Raw genomic sequence first — 21114 nt, 5'->3', positions numbered from 1 at the left:
ATCCTAACAAGTGTGAGGTGATGCATTTTTGAAGGTCTAATAAGGGAAGAATATCCTCAATGAATGGTAGGTCCTTAAGGAGTACTGAGGAACAAAGTGACTGTGGTGTACAAGTCCATAGATACCTGAAGGTGTCAGTACAGATACATAGGATAGTGAAGAAAGCATATGGGATTGTTCATCAGGATTCATAAGGATGCCTGCATTAGCCAGAGTGTGGAATGTCGGAGCAAGGGAGTCTTGTTACAACTTTATAAAACATCAGTTAGGCCACAGATAGATACTGTGCACTGTTATGCTCACCACACTATCAGAACTACCTGATTGCATTGGAGAAGGTGCAGAAGAGATACACCAGGTTATTGCCTGGGATGAAAAGTCTCAGTTATGAGGAGAGACTGAATAGGTTGGGTTTGTTTTCCTTGGAGCAGAGGAGACTGATGGGGGATATGATTGAGTTATTCAAAATTATGAGCGGCATAGACAGGGTAGATCGTGGGAATTTTCTTCCTCATGGCGTATGCATTTATGACCAGAGGACACAGGTCTAAGGTGAGGATTTAGTGATTTAGAGAAGATCTGAGGAGAATTTTTTTTTCACTCAGAGGCTAGAATTATGGAATATACTGAATATCTAAGAGGGTGGTGAAGGTAGGCACTTTCACAATTTTTAATAAACATCTGGATGAGTACGCCAAATGCCAGGGCAGAGGAGGTTACGGACCAAGTGCAGGTAAATGGGGTTAGTGTAGTTTGGTGGAGTTTATTAGTTGGCATAGACATGGTGGGCAGAAGACCCTGTTTCCGTGCTGTATGATTGTATGATTCTATGAACCAGATGGTGGTAGTAACACCTTTTCACTTCCATCCTCCTAAATGGTGAAACAATAGAGGCTCCAATTAATGCGGCCCATGCACATTGATAAAAAATGTTTGGAACAGATATGGAAAATAACAAAAAGATGAATTAAATTCCTGCTTTTATACTAACAAACAGGAATACAATGGTGTAGATATCATACTGAGCTCTGTAAACCCTAATTATACACTTCCTTGAAGTACTAGGAGCAATTCTAATCACAAAAACCAATGAACATATGTTGATCCTGGAGGTTTACCAGAATGCTACAAAATGCTACCAGAACTCGAAGTGCTACATTCAAAAGAAGTACAGGGAAATCCAGTATTGCCTGAATTAAGAAGATTAAGTATGATTTAATCAAAACTTCCTAAAATGTCTGATGATACAATGGCTTTAAGAGGTATACTTTTTTTTAAATGAAGAGATTGAGACAAAGGTGTGAACGGTCTGCTCCAAGCCAATAGATTGCAAGGATCTGGATGTTTTTTAAAAGTTGGAACAATAGAAGGAGCATGAATGGGTGGAGTCGGGCTCCCACAAAACCCAGTTTTAGTTTAGCTTTCAGTTGCTGTTGAAGTCTTGAAGATGGATGTAGACTCTATTATTTCTCTATCTGTTACAGCTAAAAGCAGGAGTTCTCTCTGCTGCCAGGATTGCATGTGAGACAATCAATTTTACTTAATTTGCCTTTGCCATGGGTGTGTTTATGGGATGTTACTATATTGAAACAGTTCCTGTTTAGTAGTTACATAATCTATTATTCTGTTAAGTTTTCTAATTAAGTTATTCCAATTCTTCTTCTTGTGTTTATATTTTAACAGTGGGGTAGGAATAAAATGTGTGTTGCTTGAAGCTGAGTAGTGCAACCATTCAAATTAAATCTGGAATACAGCACCTTACATTTGTCTATAAATAATATAAAAATTAGGGTCTGGGCTATCTTCTTGATATATTTGGCTGGGGGGGGGGAAGGGGGGGAAGGGGTGGAGGGGGTAAGAGCGGTTGGACAGGTCCTGAGACAAATGGCAGAAACAGAGGTGAACTATTTTTGCTGGTTTAGAGTCTTGGTTGTAGGCATTATCTAAAATTTATAGCCTGAAATTTCAGGATTGACATTAGGAAATATTTCTACACAAACAGGGCGACAAAATTCTCCTCCACAAAAAGCAAATTCTGTAATTGTCAGTGGCTAAATAACAATTAATGATAAAGGTTACCTCTCACCTGTTTTAAATTGGCCTGTAAACATATGCATTGAATTGTTTTTGAAAGCTGCTTTTAGATAAAATACAAATGAAAATGATAGGGTTTAAATCCTACAACAAACAGCTCTTGCTCCAGCTACAATTTATGCAGCTATTAGTGATGGGCCAAACTGTCAAAATTGTAAGTCAACATCAGTCAGCTGGCTTTCTGTATGACATTATATTTATTATCACATTCACTGTATTGCAAAAACAAACTAACTCTGCACTAATTTTGTGAAAATCTACCTTGGTGATTTTGCAACTACTCTATATGAAGAAGTATACAAATTAAACTTTCAGAGCTATGACTGTCTTGTCATATGACAGAGTTGTGTTCCTCAAATCTAATTAACAAACTACTATAATGTACAGGCTACTCTGCTATAACGCACATTTCATTAACTTGAATTCACTGCAATGCGATTGCCAACTTGGGGGTCACTGTTTTTGGTGAACACTTAAAATGTGTGTTGGCTGTAAAGTGATTACATCATCAACACTTTAACTGCTGTTTCTAAAGCGCGATTTTTCCATAATGTGGGGTTGCACAAGAACGCAAGCATGTGCTATAGAACTATTTGTAGAACCATTCAGATATGTGCACTATTAAGTTTCATTTGTGATGTTCAGGACAAGCCTGTTAGTTATATTTGTGTATTATTCTTAATGACTAAAATTTCATGACCAAAAGCTCAACTATAGACCTGATGTACAATGTTGAAGCAAAACTAACTTTATAGATACATATTTTCATTGCTATGAGTAGGGTATAAGCAATACTAGAATTAAATAGTGGCAGTGAATGAATGTTCATGATAGCTTTCTCAAACACTAGATGTTTAAATTAATTGAGTGGTGATATCAATGAATGTGGTGATTAGCATGGATACAAGATAAAGGCATTTGAATGAAATCACACAGATAATTTTTAAACTACTAACTTAGTTGTGCAACTCGCAGGCAATTCACAATTCTGGTTATTGAACTCAGGTAATGAAGAAACTGCCTTGAGCCTAAATTTCATAGTGTTCTCCTGAAAATTGGTGGGACACCAGTAGGAAAGACAATCAAAGAAATGGCGCTGTTGTATGAAATGTGGTGCCCTTATGTTTTATTATGTTGGCATTGGCTTTGCAGAGCAAAGTATTATAAGTGATCCATGAATCAGTCTGAAAAATACAAGAAAAGGGTAAAGTCATAACTGGTACTGACTGACTCTTAATGGTATTAGATTTGGCTGCAGCAGAACAAATTGAATGCATGATGACGGAGAAAATGAAGTTGTTCACTGAACTTATGCATATTGCATTTGTATAAGCTGTGCAGAACTCAAGCCTAGAGATGAAACAGCACACTTACTAATCAACATTAGGTTTGTGAAAATGTGATTAGGACGAAGAGTTACAAGCAATTTTATTTTATTATTTATTCATGGGATGTGCATTTAGACAGTGAGCCCAACAATTATTACCTATTCCTAACTGTCCCAGAGAAGATTGTTGTGAGCCACATTCTTAAACTACTATGCCCTTGGAGTGTTGAAATACCCATGGTCTTATTATGAAAGGAGCTTCAGGATTTTGATCCAGCAGCAGTGAAGGAACAGTGATATAGTTCCAAGTCAGGATGATCTGTAACTTGGAGGGGAATGTGACCTTCTTATGTGGTATTTGTTGTGGGTTCAGAAGGTTTTGTTGGAGGAACCTTGCTGAGTTACTGGAAAACATTCAGTATATGGTACACACCACATTATTCTTTTATCGATGAATGTTGAGGATAGTGAATGGGGTGCCAATCACATGGGGGCTCCTTTGTCCTGCATGGTGACAATTTTCTTGAGTGTTGTTTAAAATGCCACCATCCAGGAAAGGAAAGAGTATTCCATCACATTCCTGACTTGTGCCTGTGCCTTGTTTTTCCTCTAGTACAGTGCTTAAAAAGAAATTATCGTGACTACAGGAACAGTTAGAGGTTAAATATTAAATCCCTTTAGACTCACAAAAAAAATCACAGGCGAAAAGCTAAAATTTCAAAATCCCAAAATAAGTCATAATTAAACATTTAGAAATTACACACCATCAATCAAATTTTGCCCCCCAAGAACAATGAAACTGCATCTTTAAGAGTTATTTTTATTACTCATCAAAAAATACCTTCACAGTACTTCAAAGTCACCTTTCTAACAGTAGTAATATATTGACATTAAACATACAGTGAATTACACAGCAACCATATTTTACATAAGTTCATGAGCACCATATCACTTAGTGTCCTTCAAATGTGCTGTAGATAAAATGTCTGGTATAAGATTTTCTTTTCCAGGCATATGAACAATTTTAAAATTATACAGTGGGACAACTTAGCTCCATCAAAATAATTATAAGTTCTCTACCCAAAATATTTCTAAGAATATTAAAGGATTTTTATGGTCAATAAACAACAGATTCTTCCACATTGTTGGTGATGTAAATCTCAAAATGATTGAGAGCCAGCAGAAGACTCAATGTCACCTTCTCCACTATAGAATATTTTTGCTGACATGCAATCAGTTTGAAAAATAACTGAAAGACCACTTGATGCCCATCTCATCGTCTTACAGAAAAACAGCCCCCACATTGATATCACTGCTTGCAAAGGACAGTTTGAATGGCCTCCTAAAATTAGAAATGGGAAAAAACGCACTTATCAGCACAGCTTTCAATTTTCAAGATGTGGAGGTGTCAGTGTTGGACTAGTATGGACAAAGTTAAAAATCACATGACACCAGGTTATAGTCCAACAGGTTTATATGAAAGTATAAGCTTTCGGAGTGCTGCTCCTTTGTCAGGTAGCTAATGGGCAGGATACATAGGACACAGAGTTTTTAAGTAAAAGATAACTGATATAACTGATCATATAACTGTGTCATATAACTGATGGGACATATTAGACAAATCTAGATGGCTCTTCAGTCTTTAATCATGTAGAATGGGGATGCAGGTTTCGATTGATTAATATGTAAATCACAGAATTTATTTCAAGTAACTGCCCTGAGATAATTTAGTATCAGTATTTTTAAAAAGTGACATTTTAACTCAGACAATGCATTAAAGGTGTGAGGTTACTTTGACACTCCTGCATCCATTCAAATTTTCTGCTTTTCTTCAACAAGTCAGCAAAAGATGCAATGACAATGCTGAAGTTTGGATCAAACTTTGAATAGAATCTACTCATGCCAACATAATGCAAAATTTCACATTTTATACTAAGCATGGGAAAATCCAAAATGACTCATAGTTTCACCACTCTACTAGCCTATTTGTTCTGAAGAATGGTCACTGGACCTGAAATATTAACATAGCTTTCACTTCACAGATGCTGCCAGACCTGTTGAGTTTTTCCAGCAATTTCTGCTTTTATAAACTAGAATAGTCTGCTGAAGTGTGTGATGGCAGATTCAATCAAAGTGAAAAGAAGAGTCAAGATTTGAGAGAAAAAGCAGTAAAAGTTTCAAAATCACATTGCATGGTTGGTGAGGTGTACTGGAAATGATCTGGGTGTAGGTTTATCAACCTTCATTGATAATTCTGGTCTCGAGTCTAGATGTAAAATAGTTGTGTTGCACGAAATTAATTTTCCATTCTGTAACTCTTCCAGTATAGACATTAATGAGTGAGTTCTCTATATGTGAAACTTCATAACAACATTAATCAATTCAGGATTAATCTAAGCACTGCAATTATTTTGCATAAATTAAATATTAAAAATTTGTGTCCAAATTACAAAAAATTGAAAATTTCCCATGATTCAAGTACATTATAAAGATGCTGTGCAGAATTAGACAAGCAATAGAAATGATATTTTGTCACATTCTGTCACACAGCAACATTTTTACTGTTCCTTGTATATATACCTTATCCAACTCTGGTTACAACAATAATGAATTAAGTTGTACTTCCCTGTGATCTGGAACAGTATTCGTGACATGTCATACTTCAGGAGCTAGTACTATATTTTATACTTCTGTAAAAATGCATATTTTTGTGCAATTGACCATTAGACATGGGTTCAAATAATCACTAAATAGTAAAATGACAATATTATTTGTAAGTTATGTAAATTTCTTTCTAAAGTGAATTCATTTTGTTCATTCAAATAGGATACAGTGAGCATTTCTATTAACTCAAAGAAACAAGTGTATTTTATGATAAGTTTCAGTTTTTAAAGAGTATAATTCACTCAAACACAGAATACTGCCTCCGCCAGTGTAGATGCTCCTACTTTTCTCATGGACCAACTGAAGCAATTAATTTAAAAATAGCTCATCACTTCAGGACACTACATTATACCGGTATTCCAAAATTCTATGCAAAAAAAGTTTTTTTTTCAATTGTTAGTTATTCCTGTATAAACATCCTGTATTACTAATGCTATAGCTACATCACCAAAAATGGTATATACTCCGAAAACATGTAGTGATGCATTATTTTTCATTATATTGCTGTGATACATGTACATTTTTTTTCAGCCAAGAATGTTACCTATTTGACAGTGACAGTGACTACCCATATTATTGGTCACAACCATCAGACAGAAACTCTAGACAACATGTTTTTGCTCAATTACCCTCAACCCTCCCTTACAACTTCTGTCAATTTTATAACCAAAAGGTAAACTTAGTAAACTAATTTAAAGACTCTGTCAACTTGGTTTGGTACTAAATTTTCAGTCTTAGGTCATGGTTATCACTCTTGCTTCTGAGCTTGAAAGCTATGCATTCAGATTGTTCTCCAAGAACTTACAGTCATAGAGTCATAGAGCAGTACAGCATGGAAACAGACCTTTCAGTCCAACTCATCCATACCGACCTGATATCCTAAATTAATCTAGTTCCATTTGCCAGCATTTGGCGCATATCCCAGCAAACCCTTCCTTGTCATATACCCATCCAGATACTTTTTAAATGCTGTATTTGTACCTGCCTCCACCACTTCATTTGGCAGCTCATTTCATACATTCTGTGTGAAAATGTTGCTCCTTTAAATCTTTCCCCTCTCAGCTTAAACCTGTGCCCTGGTTTTGGACTCACCCAGCCCAGGTAAAAGACCTTGGCTGTTCACCTTATCCATGCCCCTCATGATTTTATAAACCACTATAAAGTCATCCCTCAACCTCTGATGCTCCATGGAAAATATTCCCAGCCTATTCAGCCTCTCCTTATAGCTCAGACTGTCCAACCATGGCAACGTCCTTGTTAATAGTTTCTGAACCCTTGCAAGTTTCACAACATCCTTCCTATAGCAGGGAGACCAAAATTGGACACAGTATTCCAAAGTGGCCTAAACAATGTCCTATATAGCTGAAACAACATCTCCCAACTTCTACACTCAATGCATTGACCAGTAAAGGCAAGCATACCAAATGCCTTCTTCACTATTCGGTTTACCCAGGACTCCGCTCTTAAGGAACTATGAATCTGCTCTCCAAAGTCTCTTTATTCAGCAACACTCCCCAGGACCTTATCATTAACTGTATAAGTCCTGACCTGATTTACCTTTCCAAAATGCAGCACCTCACATTTATCTAAATTAAACTCCATCTGTCACTCCTCAGGCCACTGGCCCACCTGATCAAGGTCCCGTTGTACTTTTGGGTAACCTTCTTCACTGTCCACTACACCTCCAACTTTAGTGTAATCTGCAAACTTACTAACCATACCTCCTATGTTCACACCCAACTCGAGTATATAAATGACAAAAAGCAGTGGACCTAGCACTAATCTTTGAGGCACATTGCTGGTTACAGGCCTCCAGTCTGAAAGGCAACACTGCACTTCCACCCTTTGTCTTCTACCCTTGAGCCAGACTTAAGCACAGAGTCTAGGTTGGCAATACTGAAGACCATATGATGTGCCATCTTCCACATGAGGCGTTAAAACAAAATCTTGCCTGTCCTCTTAGGTGGCTCAAATATCTCACATTGTCAGTCAACAAAGAGCAGGAAAAGTCTCTTGGTCCTGGGCTAACATTTATCTCTGTATAAACATCTGAAAAACAGCAGCTTATGTCCGGCTTTATTCTATGAAAATGTACTGCTGCATTTGCAATACTACAAATGTTTATCTTTCAAAAGTTTTTTTGGCTGTATCAGTGCTTTGGCATTGCTGGTGGTGTTGGTTGTGGTAGTAGTGTCCCAAGGCAATGTGCAAATCCAAGTACTTTCATTATTTAAATCATCAGTCTAGGTTGATTTTCAATTATTGCATTACCTCTCTTGTACTGAATTACCTTGTGCTGTAACTTTGTTTATTAAAGTTAATACTTTAGGAAATGAAATTAACATTTTTGGAATCACGCTATAATGCAATTTTTTTTGTATTCAATCACAGCATATAAGCATTATTCACTAGGCTACAATTTATTGCCCATCCCTATTCTTCATTGTCCCGAGAACAGTTAAGTGTCAACCACATTGCTGTGGGTCTGGAATCACATTAGGCCAGGTAAGAAAGGCAGTTCTTCCTCTCAAAGGCATGAGCAAACCAGATGGGTTTTGTCCTTACAATCAACATTGGCCTTCAAGTTATCTGGATTTGAACCCAGGTCCCCAGATCATTACTGGGATCTCTGGATTAATAATCTATTGATAATACCACTTGGCCATTTCCTCCACATATGTAAGTCAAAAAGCACTGTAGCACAACCCTGGATTTTAGAACAATGTATATACTATTAAAATGGAACAGTTTGGTTTCTTTTGTACTATGGTGCATGACTTTTTGGAATTACAGAGGTTTTGTTATTGGAAGGTATGGTTGGCAATGTAACAAATAAATATATGGTAAGCACACTACTTAACCTCAGTCTACTGTAAATCAACAAAATATTTCTTCATTTTCAAATAATATAAAGAAATTGAAAAATGAATCTTTATTTTTGATAAATCATATTATTTTTAAATAGGTTGTGATAAACAAATAGTGAATTTAACTGTAACTCTCTAGTGGAAATAACTGAGCTGAGTTCTGGCTGCCAGCATACAACTCTGCCAATCTCATAACCAACAGGGAAAACATATCCATGGCAACAGTGTGCAATGCTTTAACTAGCAGAGACAATTCTCCCAGATTTTACATCTCAAGTATTTTATGCACAGCACAGCGTGTTAAAAAAGGTTTCTTATTATTACATGCTTTTGATAATGCTATATTTTTTAACTGTAGATTTATTCAGGTAAAATTATTTTCACTTCAATGAGCTATCCCTAAATTATTTTCCCACTGTGCAACAAGATTCACTTTGACTGCTGTCCTGGAATACCACTTTTTAAAAAATTATCATAAAGATAGTGTCAAAGAATATGTCTCCTGAAATTAGTTCTCGTGAGCCTTCTATTTGCCATTTGGTTGACATAATAAGTTATATCTAGGGAAAGCATATATTCATGAGAAACCAATTTTAAAAAACTGTAATTGATTCTCATGAGAATACATTTGGATTTTCTACAATCAATTGTCAGAAAAAGATCTAAACTGAGAAAAAAAAACTAAATGAAGATCTACATCCATTGTCAGAGTCAAATTAAGCACAAATATCTTAGCATCAATCATTCAAGCAATTTCATATGATATTCAATATATGTGATAGCTTTCAATATATATGATAGCTAAACCATAAGAATACTGTACATTATATTCATTGTATTTACAAACATTGAAAGAAATTTTAGTTGAACATTTCACAGCTAACATTTAAATGCAATAGTTAAATTCATGTACTGCATGTCATTATAAAATGCATGTTTAGAAATCAGTGCTCAGTTATAAAGAATTAAAATAGTTATCATAGTAAAAAATCAGAAGTACAAATTTATAATTTAATCATCCACAGATAGACTGTAGAATTCATTCATCATTAGATGTATTTAGAATGTCTAATTCTAAATGGCAAGATGTAGCATCCCCTTCAGAATATTTGTGCGTAGTTTTTCAGTTAAAAATGATAGAAAATGCCCTCATAGAAAACTCTGGCATTTTCCTTTCGAGATATAACTTAATTCAGTGTTTCATGACAGAGGGTAAATAAATAATATGCCATCATGTGTAACACTGGAGCAATTTTTTATGTTGCACTGTTTCATATCTTTGCATGCATAGTGTGTTTAATATTTGAATGTATGTACTATGATAGGAATAATAAATCATTATGTCCATCACATCATTCCAATCAGCATGAGAAAATGTAAAAAATTATGTAAGTGCACAATACTTTAACATATCTCGAAAAGAGCATGGCTCTCACCATTATTGGGAAAAAAATTAGAAGAATGAGTCCTTACAAGTACAGTAACCATCTACCACTGAACTTCATTCATTCAAAATACTTCAGCAATCTTTTGACTTACCTGACAGATTTGTTTACATCTCTACTAAGTAGGGGTTTACTCTGGGAAGGATAAAAAGCCATGACATAAAAAATCTGTTTTGACCCCAATGCTTCACAACTATCTGCATGTGATTGAGAAATGGCGGTGCATGGGTTTTAGAGAGAAAGAGACACTTGGTAAAGAAAGGAGATAGAAATTCAAAGAATAGGAAATTCTACAGTGGAATCAGAAATTGTATGGCAGAATAGGATTACACTCTGTTGTCCCAGCTTATTATTACAGTATCTCTATACAATCTGACCTTTAGCTCAGTACTGCTTTACCTGTCTGATGAGATATATTATGAAACATAACAACCAGGAGCAGCAAGAAGGCATTTGGCCCTTCAAATTTGTACCACCATTCAATTTGATCATGGCTGATCTTCTGTATTAATGCCATATCCCCACTTTCTCCATATACCTCTTGATGTCCATGAAATCTAAAAATGTATCTGTCTCTTTCTTGAATATATTCAGTGACTTGGTCTCCACATTGTTCAATGGAAGAGAATTCCACATACTCACCACCCTTTGAATGAAAAATATTTTCCTCATCTCAGTCATAGATGCTCTACCATTATTCCTGAGATTGTGTCCCTTTGTTCTGGACTTTTGAACCAAGAGAAACATTCTCCCTGCATCTAGCCTGTGCAGTTCTGTCAGCCCAGTGAATTTCTGCTGCACTCCCTCTATGGCAATATATCCTTTCTTAGTTAGGGACACCAGAACTGCATGCAATACTCCAGGTATGATCTGACCAAGGCCGTCTAACTGTAGTAAGACATCCCTACACTGAACTCAAATCCTGCTGCAATGAAGGTTGAATTAACATTTGTCATCCTAATGTGCTTGATGAACCTGCCTGTCTACTTTCATTAACAGGTGTACAGGGACACCCCAGGTCCCTTTGTAAATTCACAGTTCCCAATATAACACCATTTCCATAATACATGTTCTTTCCATTTTTTCACATCATGTATATAACTTCACATTTTGCAATATGGTACTGCATGAGCAATGTGGTCATTATCCATTTAAGAATTTTAAGGAAAGATGTACAGTAAGAAAAAGAAAAGTACAGGTATAAATGGGTAATCTTTTGGATTGTCAAGATATAATGAATAGAGTGTCACAGGGATCTATGCTAGCATAGTTAAAAGCCAGGACTGCAGATGTCTAGATTAGAATGGTGCTAGAAAAGCAGGTCAGGCAGAATCCGAGGAGCAGGAAAATCGACGTTTCGGGCAAAAGCCCGTCATCAGGAATAGAGGAAGGGTGCCTGCAGAGTGGAGAGATAAATGAGAGGGGGTGAGGGTGGGGAGAACATAGCAGGGGGTGGGGATAGGTCAGAGAGGAGGGTGGGGGAAGGTAGCGAAGAGTACAATAGGTGAATGGAGGTGGGGATGAAGGTGATAAGTCAGAGAGGAGGGTGGAGTGGATAGGTGGAAAGGAAGATAGGCAGGTAGGACAGGTCATGAGGATGGTGCTGAGCTTGAATGTTGGAACTGGGGTGAGCTGGGAGAAGGGGAAATGAGGAAACTGGTGAAGTCCACATTGATGCCCTGGGGTTGAAGTGTTCCGAGGTGGAAGATGAGGCGTTCTTCCTCCAGGCCACGGGTGGTGAGGGAGCGGCGGTGGTGGAGGCCCAGGCCCTGCATGTGCTCGGCAGAGTGGGAGTTGAAATGTTGGGCCACAGGGTAGTGGGGTTGATTGGTGCGGGTGTCCCAGAGACATTCCCTAAAGCGTTCTGCTAGGAGGCGTCCAGTCTCTCCAATGTAGAGGAGACCGCATCGGGAGCAACAGATACAATAAATGATATTGGTGGATGTGCAGGTAAAACTTTGATGTATGTGGAAGATTCCTTTGGGGCCTTGGATGGAGGTGAGGGAGGAGGTGTGGGCCCAGGTTTTGAAGTCCTGTGGTGGCAGGGGAGGGTGCCAGGAATGGAGGGTGGGTTGTTTGGGGGGGGGGGGGGGGGGGGGGGCGGGGACCTTACCAGGTAGTCACGGAGGGAATGGTCTTTGTGGAAAGGGTGGGGAGGGAAATATATCCCTGGTGGTGGGATCCATTTAGAGGTGGCGGAAATGTCGTCGGATAATGTGGTTTATGCAAAGGTTGGTAGGGTGGAAGGTGAGCACCAGGGGGGTTCTGTCCTTGTTACGGTTGAAGGGGTGGGGTTTGAGGGCAGAGGTGCGGGATGTGGATGAGATGTGTTGGAGGGCATCTTTAACCACATGGGAAGGAAATTGCGGTCTCTAAAGAAGGAGGCCATCTGGTGTGTTCTGTGGTGGATACAATGGTTGTGGCAGACCAGTAGTTCACACTGCAGCTGGTGGAGATCTTCAGCAATTAAAGCAACATGACTTCCTTAAAACCATATCCTGGTCTGACTCTGCTAAAAGCTCACCACAAATCAAGTCTTTACTGACAGAAGATGTTGTTTTGCAAGTCTTAAAGATTCAAACTTAATTTGAGAAAAAAAGTTAAGAAGTTTGGAAGCAGTATGAACATACATTTTATAAAAGTGAATTTGTTAAGTGCTGTAAAGCTCGATGAACCATGAAGGAGCGTCGCTCCGAAAGCTAATGCTTCCAATTAAACCTGTTGGACTGTAACCTGGTGTTGTGTGATTTTTAACTTTGTACACTCCAGTCCAACACCGGCATCTCCAAATCATGTATAATTTAAGTATTAACTACCTTTGTAGATTGTTCCTTATCTCACTAATAGATGGCACTAGGAGAATTCCTCAGACTGCTACTTCTGAGTGCTGCTTTTTAATTTATTTCCTAGCTCCCTTTATGATGGCTATAGGATTTCATCCCTCATTTTACCTGTACCGTTAGTAGCAAATGAAGCATGATCTCTGGCTGTTCTCCATTCACTTCAAGGATGCCCTGCAGCGATTCAGTGGTACCCTTGATGCTGGCATTAGAGAGGCAACATTCCATCCTGATAATCTGTGTGTAACCATAGAAACATCCATACGTTCTCTTTATGATAGAATTCCCTATTAATAATGATCTTGCGCTCTTTTTCTCCCCACTTCCATGCAGCTCATGTCACAAATGTAGCTCTCACTGCATTCCCTGACATTTTCCCCATTGTCCAAAACAGAAAATTTGTTAGAGAGATAGCCCCAGGGGACTCCTGCAGTACCTGCCTGCTGTCTTTACTCTGTCTCATGGTCAGCCATTCCCTTTCTGCCTGGGCATGCTTTACCTGCGGTATGACCATCTCACTAAAAATGTTATCCATAAAGATCGTCGCCTTGTGGATATTCCGCAGTGACTTCAGATGGTATTCCAGATCTGAAATATGGATTTCTACTAGCTGCAACTGGATATGTCTTCTACACAAGTGGCCACCTGGACACTGCGAGTATCCATGATTAGTACTAATTGCAGAAAGTAGTCAAATTTTGACATTCCCCATTACAGCTTCAATCCAGTTGCAACAAAAAGGCATTTTATAAACAAGACAAGGACATATTTATAGTACAACTAAAGCTACATGAGGATCTCTTAACCTAACAGATTCTTCTTATATTCAGGCAGGACATGATGGCCTTCCCTACTGCATTTTGGCAGCAGTTGCACCAAGACATAGTTCCCTCTCTGAGATATAGCAGGTTTGTGGCCTGGGTTCAATTCCCGCCTCAGGTGACTGTGTGGAGTTTGCACGTTCTCCCCGTGTCTGTGTGGGTTTCCTCCGGGTGCTCTGGTTTCCTCTCACACAACACAAAGATGTGCAGGCCAGGTGAATTGGCCATGCTAAATTGCCTGTAGTGTTAAGTTAGGGGTATGGGTGGGTTGCGCTTCAGTGGACCAGTGTGGACTTGTTGGGCCAAAGGGCCTATTTCCACACTGTAAGTAATCTAATCTACTCAGCATGTAGTCCTAGACCTTGGACTGTACTAGTCTATACTTGCTTGAGGTCAACTCTTTGCATTGGAAGACCAATAAGTTTCAGGCAGATAAGAATATCTTTCACTGAGTTGATAGTCCACCAAGTGCAGTTGATGTTTATTTCAGTATGCATCCCGGGGAACGGCCTGCAGAGCACAGTCCTGTATCAGACGCTGCTGAGGAAAAGCCTCAAAAGAAAAATACTATACTTTTCCAGCCTTTCTTTCAAAGACACAGTCCAAAGGAGATGTACAACAGTCTCTTCACCACAGCAGATTTTCTGTATCTGAGGAGCAGGAGATCCGAGGTTTTGAACATAAGCTCTTCATCAGGAATGTTGACTCTCTTGCTCTTCTGATGCTGCCTGACCGGCTGTGCTTTTCCAGCGCCACACTTTTTGACTCTGATTTCCAGCATCTGCAGTCCTCACTTTCTTCATCTTGCTTTACCTAACTTGCTGTCACAAGATCCTCATCTGACTTGTTCTTCTGGGTGATGGTGATTGCCTGCCTTAAGATTCCAGGTTTTTGACCCAGTTACCAAGAAGTATTTTGATCTGGTTACTATGAAGGAATGGTCAGGATAATATGTGCCCTGCCAGGGAATTTGCAGGCGGTAATGTTCACATATCTGCTGCCCTTATCCTTCTAAGTGAGAGAGGTTGCAGATTGGGAATCTGCTCTAGCAAATCTCCCTGACAGTATATTAGTCCCCTTCCAATTCAGATGCAATCCGTCCTACTTGTACAGGTCACTTCTATGCAAGAAGAGATTCCAATGATCCAAAAATGTGAACCTTTCTCCCCTGCACCAGCTCCTCGGCAACGCATTCATCTGCTCTATCCTCCTATTCCTACCTTCACTAGCTCATATTACTGGGAGTAATCCAGATATTACTGTCCTCGAGAACCTCCTTTTTAATTTCCTACCATCTTTCTATATTCTCCCTTCAGAATTCATCCTTTCCTCTTCCTATGTCGTCAGTTCCAATTTGTACAATGATCTCCTGCTGGTCACTCTCCCCTTTGAGAACATTCTGCACCCTCTCTGAGATATTCTTAATCTTTGCATCAGAGAGGCAACACACCATTCTGATTTTTTGCTACTGACCGCAGAAACATCTGTCTGTGCCTCTGACTAAAGAGTCCCCTATCACAATCGATTGCTTAGAACCTGACGCACCCCTCATTACATTAGAGCCAGTCTTGATACCAGAAACTTGGCTGTTCATGCTACATTCCCCTGAGACCCAAGCACCCTCTACATTTTCCAATACAGCATATTTGTTTGAAATGGGCATAGCCACAGAAGACTTCTGCACTACCTGCCTATCCCTCCTACCTTTCCTGCATTTAATCCATTTACCTGACTGTATCTGTGGCTTTTGTCTCTTCCTATAACTGCCACCCATCACACCCGCTAGCTGTTGTAAATTCCTCAGTGCCTCTAATTGCCGCTCCAGCCTATCCATGCGATTTGATAGAATTCACAACCGAAGATAGTTTCTGCAGACATAATCATCAGTAGCATGGAAACTCTCCCTAAATTCCCACATTTGACAGGTAGAGCATATCACTCTCCTAAAGCCTATCATTGCTCCTTCACAATCTACAGACCCAGAAATCACTATCTTCTTGCTCTAAAAAAGTGCTCCAGACTAACTTCATACTTATGGTTTATATTTCTAAAATGTAATCAAGAGACAGATCTTAATAAAACATATAATCAAGAAAGAACCCACTCTACTCACTAATGTAGACTTACAGCAAGGTTTTACATTAAAAACAACGCACTTATCTGTTCATCTGTTGAGCTCTCCTACACAGGTTCCTCTAAGGTCAGCTCTGAATTTTGCTATTTGTTAACTTTTACGAGACACACTGTGATGTCCACAGATACATGAACTCAAACAGCAAAGGCAGCAACTGTGCAGGTTCACTGCTGTGTCAGTTAGCAGGTCAGTCAAAAAGTTGCTGCCTTTTGTCTGTCTTCCTTCTTTTAAAAGTGCTGTTCTTTTGATCTTTTTTTCCCCAAAGTTCCAATACAATGAAACAGCATATAAAATAATAATTTTTGGTTCTGGAATTCGAGAAAATCACCTCCAACACCTAAAATACCTCAAAAAAGAAGCAGCTCTTAGAGCCACATTTTTTTCCTGTCTTCCATCTTGGATTACCCAGATAATGAAATATTTCATCAATAAACGTTGACTTGCTTTTGTGGATACAGTGTTTATATGGCTCGTTTAGTCAAGTTTCTGATCAATGTTAACTCTCAGCCTGATGGCAAGAGAAGGGGTTTAGGTGTTAGGGCTGGGAGGCAAATGGGACTTTGAAGTTGAAAGGTGGAGTAGGATGCCAGGTCCAGCAATAGAGGGAAAATGTTAGGGTTGGCAGATGAGGCGTGTATCAGCTCTAGATGGAGGAATTTCTCAGGTTTCTGGGTAGTAGAATCTGCTGGTCTTGGTGGGGTGGGGAGGGGGTTGGTGGTGGTTGCTTAGAGTCCTGAAGGTGCAAGGATTCAGTGATGTCATTGGGGAGACAGAGTCATAAATTGGGATGTCAGATTAATAGATATCCAGGAGATAGACTAGGTGTCTACCTTTTCTTGAGTAATTAGTAGCTTAATGAAAGCAAAACTCTCTGAATTCTCAAATGTTAAGAAATTTTCAGAGTCCCAAATACAAGGAAATTCCCTTTTAGAATCTTCAATTTCCCAGGCAATTCCCACAGAGTCAGCTAATCTGGAAATCTGCAGGGTCCTATGCTCAACTCCAGTTTGCACTGCTCCAAAAACTATCAGGGCATGGAATATCTGTGCCATGGATAAACAGATATTACACCTTACAAAAATCAGTAATGCCCAGGGAAATAAACAGATGAGTATGTTATTAGGTCACCTCAAAATTACATTGCCACTGCTACTAATGTTGTTTATTGGCAGTTTATGAGCACGTTCATTCTTGCAAGAGGCTTACATTTTAAGGTAAATTTAAGCCCCACTTGCCACCTTGTGAGAGGATTCTAAAGTCTTGAGATAGGCCCTAGAAAAGGCACTTTTGTAAGTCCTGCTTCTCCTGTGGATAGAACATTGTCTGTAAAATTCAAAAGAAAAACCAGTGACTATACTAAGTGGGAAACATAATGGTGCAGGTAGGATGCTCTTTTGGAACAGGAATACAAAACTTAAAATTAAGCCTAAAGTTTTCTTGCTGCACAATAAACATTGCAGAATAGTAGCAACTGTACCTACACATTTCACAGCATGCCAAAAATAATCTTGGATATGCTTCATTTCTGAAATAGGGTTGTCTGGCACAAGCCTTCGTAAATCGAGGCAAGTGCATTTTCCAGTAGTAGACAGGTTATTGAACCACATTACATGAATCGTGTAAGGAAGTTTATCTTCTAGTTATGGCAACTAGGTTTGAGCATTTTCTGTGCACTATTCCTTCATAATGGTGCACAACTTGTGTGGCCTTACTGACATTTAGAAATGTACTAAGATACAGGACTGCAAAATATTACATTGGCCCATCTGGCTGAGTCTAGTTTGGAGTTGCAATTTATTTTCTGCAGTACAATGTTAAAATGTTTAGTTTCATTTTACTGTTATTTATGTAATTGCATTTTGTGTTTGTGAACATAAGATAATAGTTGAGACAAAAGATTTTTCTAATGATTTTTATTTGCAGATTTAAGATATTTTAGTGCAGAAACATGCAATTTGGTTACTCATTTTTCTATTTGCTAGGTTGGTCTACCGACATCTGTTCAATGTTAAATGTAAAAAGTATATTTATCTGGAAAAGAACTCAAGTGATGTTAAGAAATAATAATTGGAGAGCATAAATTGGATTCTATGACTCAGGTGAAATCCACCTTACACCGTAAGAGGTTCCTCCCATCTTATTTCATCTAAACCTTTCAACATAGCCCTCTATTTATTTCTGCTTCACAAATTATTAAGAAGATCTGGAATATATTGTCTGAAAAGGTGGTAGAAATAGATTCAAAAGTATCTTTCAAAAGAGAATTGGATAAACACTTGAAAGTGAAAAAGCAATCTACAGGGCTATAGGGACAAAGTGGGTAAGTGTTACTAATTGGATAGATTGTTAAAACATCACGTACGGGATCTTTCTGTGCTTTACTTTTCTAATCTGGTGGGAAATTGGATCCTTTAATATGTGTGGAGATCAGAGGTAGAATTCTAACATCTCTGCAATTAAGTGCTGAGTGAGAAGGTACATGGGATACTTCTTCATTTCACCAGCATTTAAGGCCCTTAAGTAGTCAATTAATGGCCATTTAGGGGCCTTAACTTACAACCTCCCAAACACGTGAACAAGATAGCTAGTTTTGTGACTGGGAAATCATGGTGAACTGCACACCAAGTTTTGGGGATGTCCTCAAATTGCTCCAATCTTGGGGGCCAATCAGAAGAATGGATGGGTACAATTTGGTCGTCTCTGATACCACCCTTTTTGCCCTTGCTTTCTAACACCCTCCCCTTGTGACCCAGACTCCACAAAAAGATGATGAACCGTCAATGTCCCCTGGTTTGTTCAAGAAAAAGCAACTTATCAACCATGATTCTGTTGAATGGCAAAGCAGACTTGAAGGGCTGAACAGCCTTATCCTGTTCTTACATTTTTTTAGGTCTTATGATTTTTATAACCAAATCTGTTGATTTTGAGAGATGATAGATTTGGTTTCTCTGGGTTTACCTATTGGGTGATATTGCTTGACATTCTTCACAATTCAAAAGGATTTGGTTACAAGACATTGTATATTAAGATTATGGTTAACTATGGGTACAGAGGAATTCATATGCACCCTCATTTCTGGTACTAAATTAAAGATGTTGGTGAAGAAGGACACCAGGAAGCAAAAATGATGTCAAGGGAAGTTGCTAATCATGAGCGAGCGGAGGTGGCAAAAGGGTCAGTGCCAGAAGTATCCCCTCCAGGATAGTAGAGGAGAAGGCTCGACAAATGGAGAGTTTTATTTAGAGTGAGGCAGAAAGTCATCAGCAAGTTTGTTATCAGCCTCAATCTGCAACCTCATGACCATTATCATTACCAGCAAGCTGGGAGATCAATTGTGATTCAAAGAAGAATGCAGCGAGGCATACCAAAAGTAGCAGTTGACACACCCAAATGGTAAATGAACCTGATGAAGCTACAACACAGGACTACTGTCGTAAAATCAAACAGTACGACATTCTGCCTTCACACACACACACACACACACACACGAAACTGTCTCCAAGTCTCAAGTTTGAAGGAATAAATTCCACTTACATTGATGGATGTAACTCCAGCCTTTTGAGGATGGAACAATCAATAATGGGGAAGAAAGAAATGGCAGATAATTTAAATCAATATTTTGGATTGGTCTTTATAGTGGGAGTCACAATAAACATCCCAAAGATAATTGATAAAATTTATAATCATATTCAGCCTGAAGAGCTGAGTAGATGATCCATCTTGGTCTGCTCTTTGAGGTCCCTGCTATCACATATGCCAGTCTTTAACAACTTGATACATTCAACATGATATCAAGAAATGGCTGAAAAAAACCAGAACTGCAAAGGATATGAATCTTGACAACATTCTACCAATAGTATTGAGGACTTGTGCTCCAGAACCAGCAATACCAAAATTTAGACGACAGAGGAACCTCAGCAAAAGTGAGGACTGCAGATGCTGGAAACCAGAATTTAGATCAGAGTGGTGCTGGAAAACACAGCAGGTCAGGCTGCATCCGAGGAGTAGGAAAATCGGGCAAAAGCCCTTCATCAGGAATAGAGGTAGGAAGCCTCCAGGGTGAAGAGATAAATAAGGGGAGTGGGGGTGGGGAGAAGGTAGCAAAGAGTACAATAGGTGAATGGGGATGGGGATGGAGGTGATAGGTCAGAGGGGAGGGTGGAGCGGATAGATGGGAAGGGAAATTGGCAGGTAGGACAGGTCATGAGGATGGTGCTGAGCTAGAAGGTTGGAATTGGGGTAAGGTGGGGGAAGGGGAAATGAGGAAACTGGTGAAGTCCACATTGATACCCTGGGGTTGAAGTGTTCCAAGGCGGAAAATGAGGCGTTCTTCCTCCAGGCATTGGTGGGGAGGAAGCGGCGGTGGAGGAGGCCCAGGACCTGCATGTCCTCAGCAGAGAGGGAGGGGGAGTTGAAATGTTGGGCCATAGGCGGTGGGGTTGATTGGTGCAGGTGTCCCGGAGATGTTCCCTGAAGCGCCCTGCGAGGAGGCGTCCAGTCTCTCCATTGTAGAGGAGACTGCATCGGGAGCAATGGTTACAATAAATGATATTGGTGGATGTGCAGGTGAAACTTTGATGGATGTGGAAGGCTCCTTTGGGGCCTTGGATAGATGTGAGGGAGGTGGTGTGGGCGCAGGGTTTGCACTTCCTACGGTGGCAAGGGAGGGTACCAGGACGGGAGGATGGGTTGTTGGGGAGGGTGTGGACCTGACCAGGTAGTCACGGAGGGAACGATCTTTGTGGAAAGCGGAAAGGGGTGGGGAGGGAAATATATCTCTGGTGGTAGGGTTCATTTGGAGGTGGCAGAAATGTCAGCGGATGATGCAGTTAATGCAAAGGTTAGTAGAGCGGATAGTGAAGACCGGGCGGTTTTGTCCTTGTTACGTCTGGAGGGTTGAGGTTTGAGGGCGGAGGTGTGGG

Source organism: Hemiscyllium ocellatum, chromosome 2, assembly GCF_020745735.1.
Source record: "Hemiscyllium ocellatum isolate sHemOce1 chromosome 2, sHemOce1.pat.X.cur, whole genome shotgun sequence".
Lineage (NCBI taxonomy): Eukaryota > Metazoa > Chordata > Chondrichthyes > Orectolobiformes > Hemiscylliidae > Hemiscyllium > Hemiscyllium ocellatum.
Note: the sequence above shows the minus strand (reverse complement) of the source record.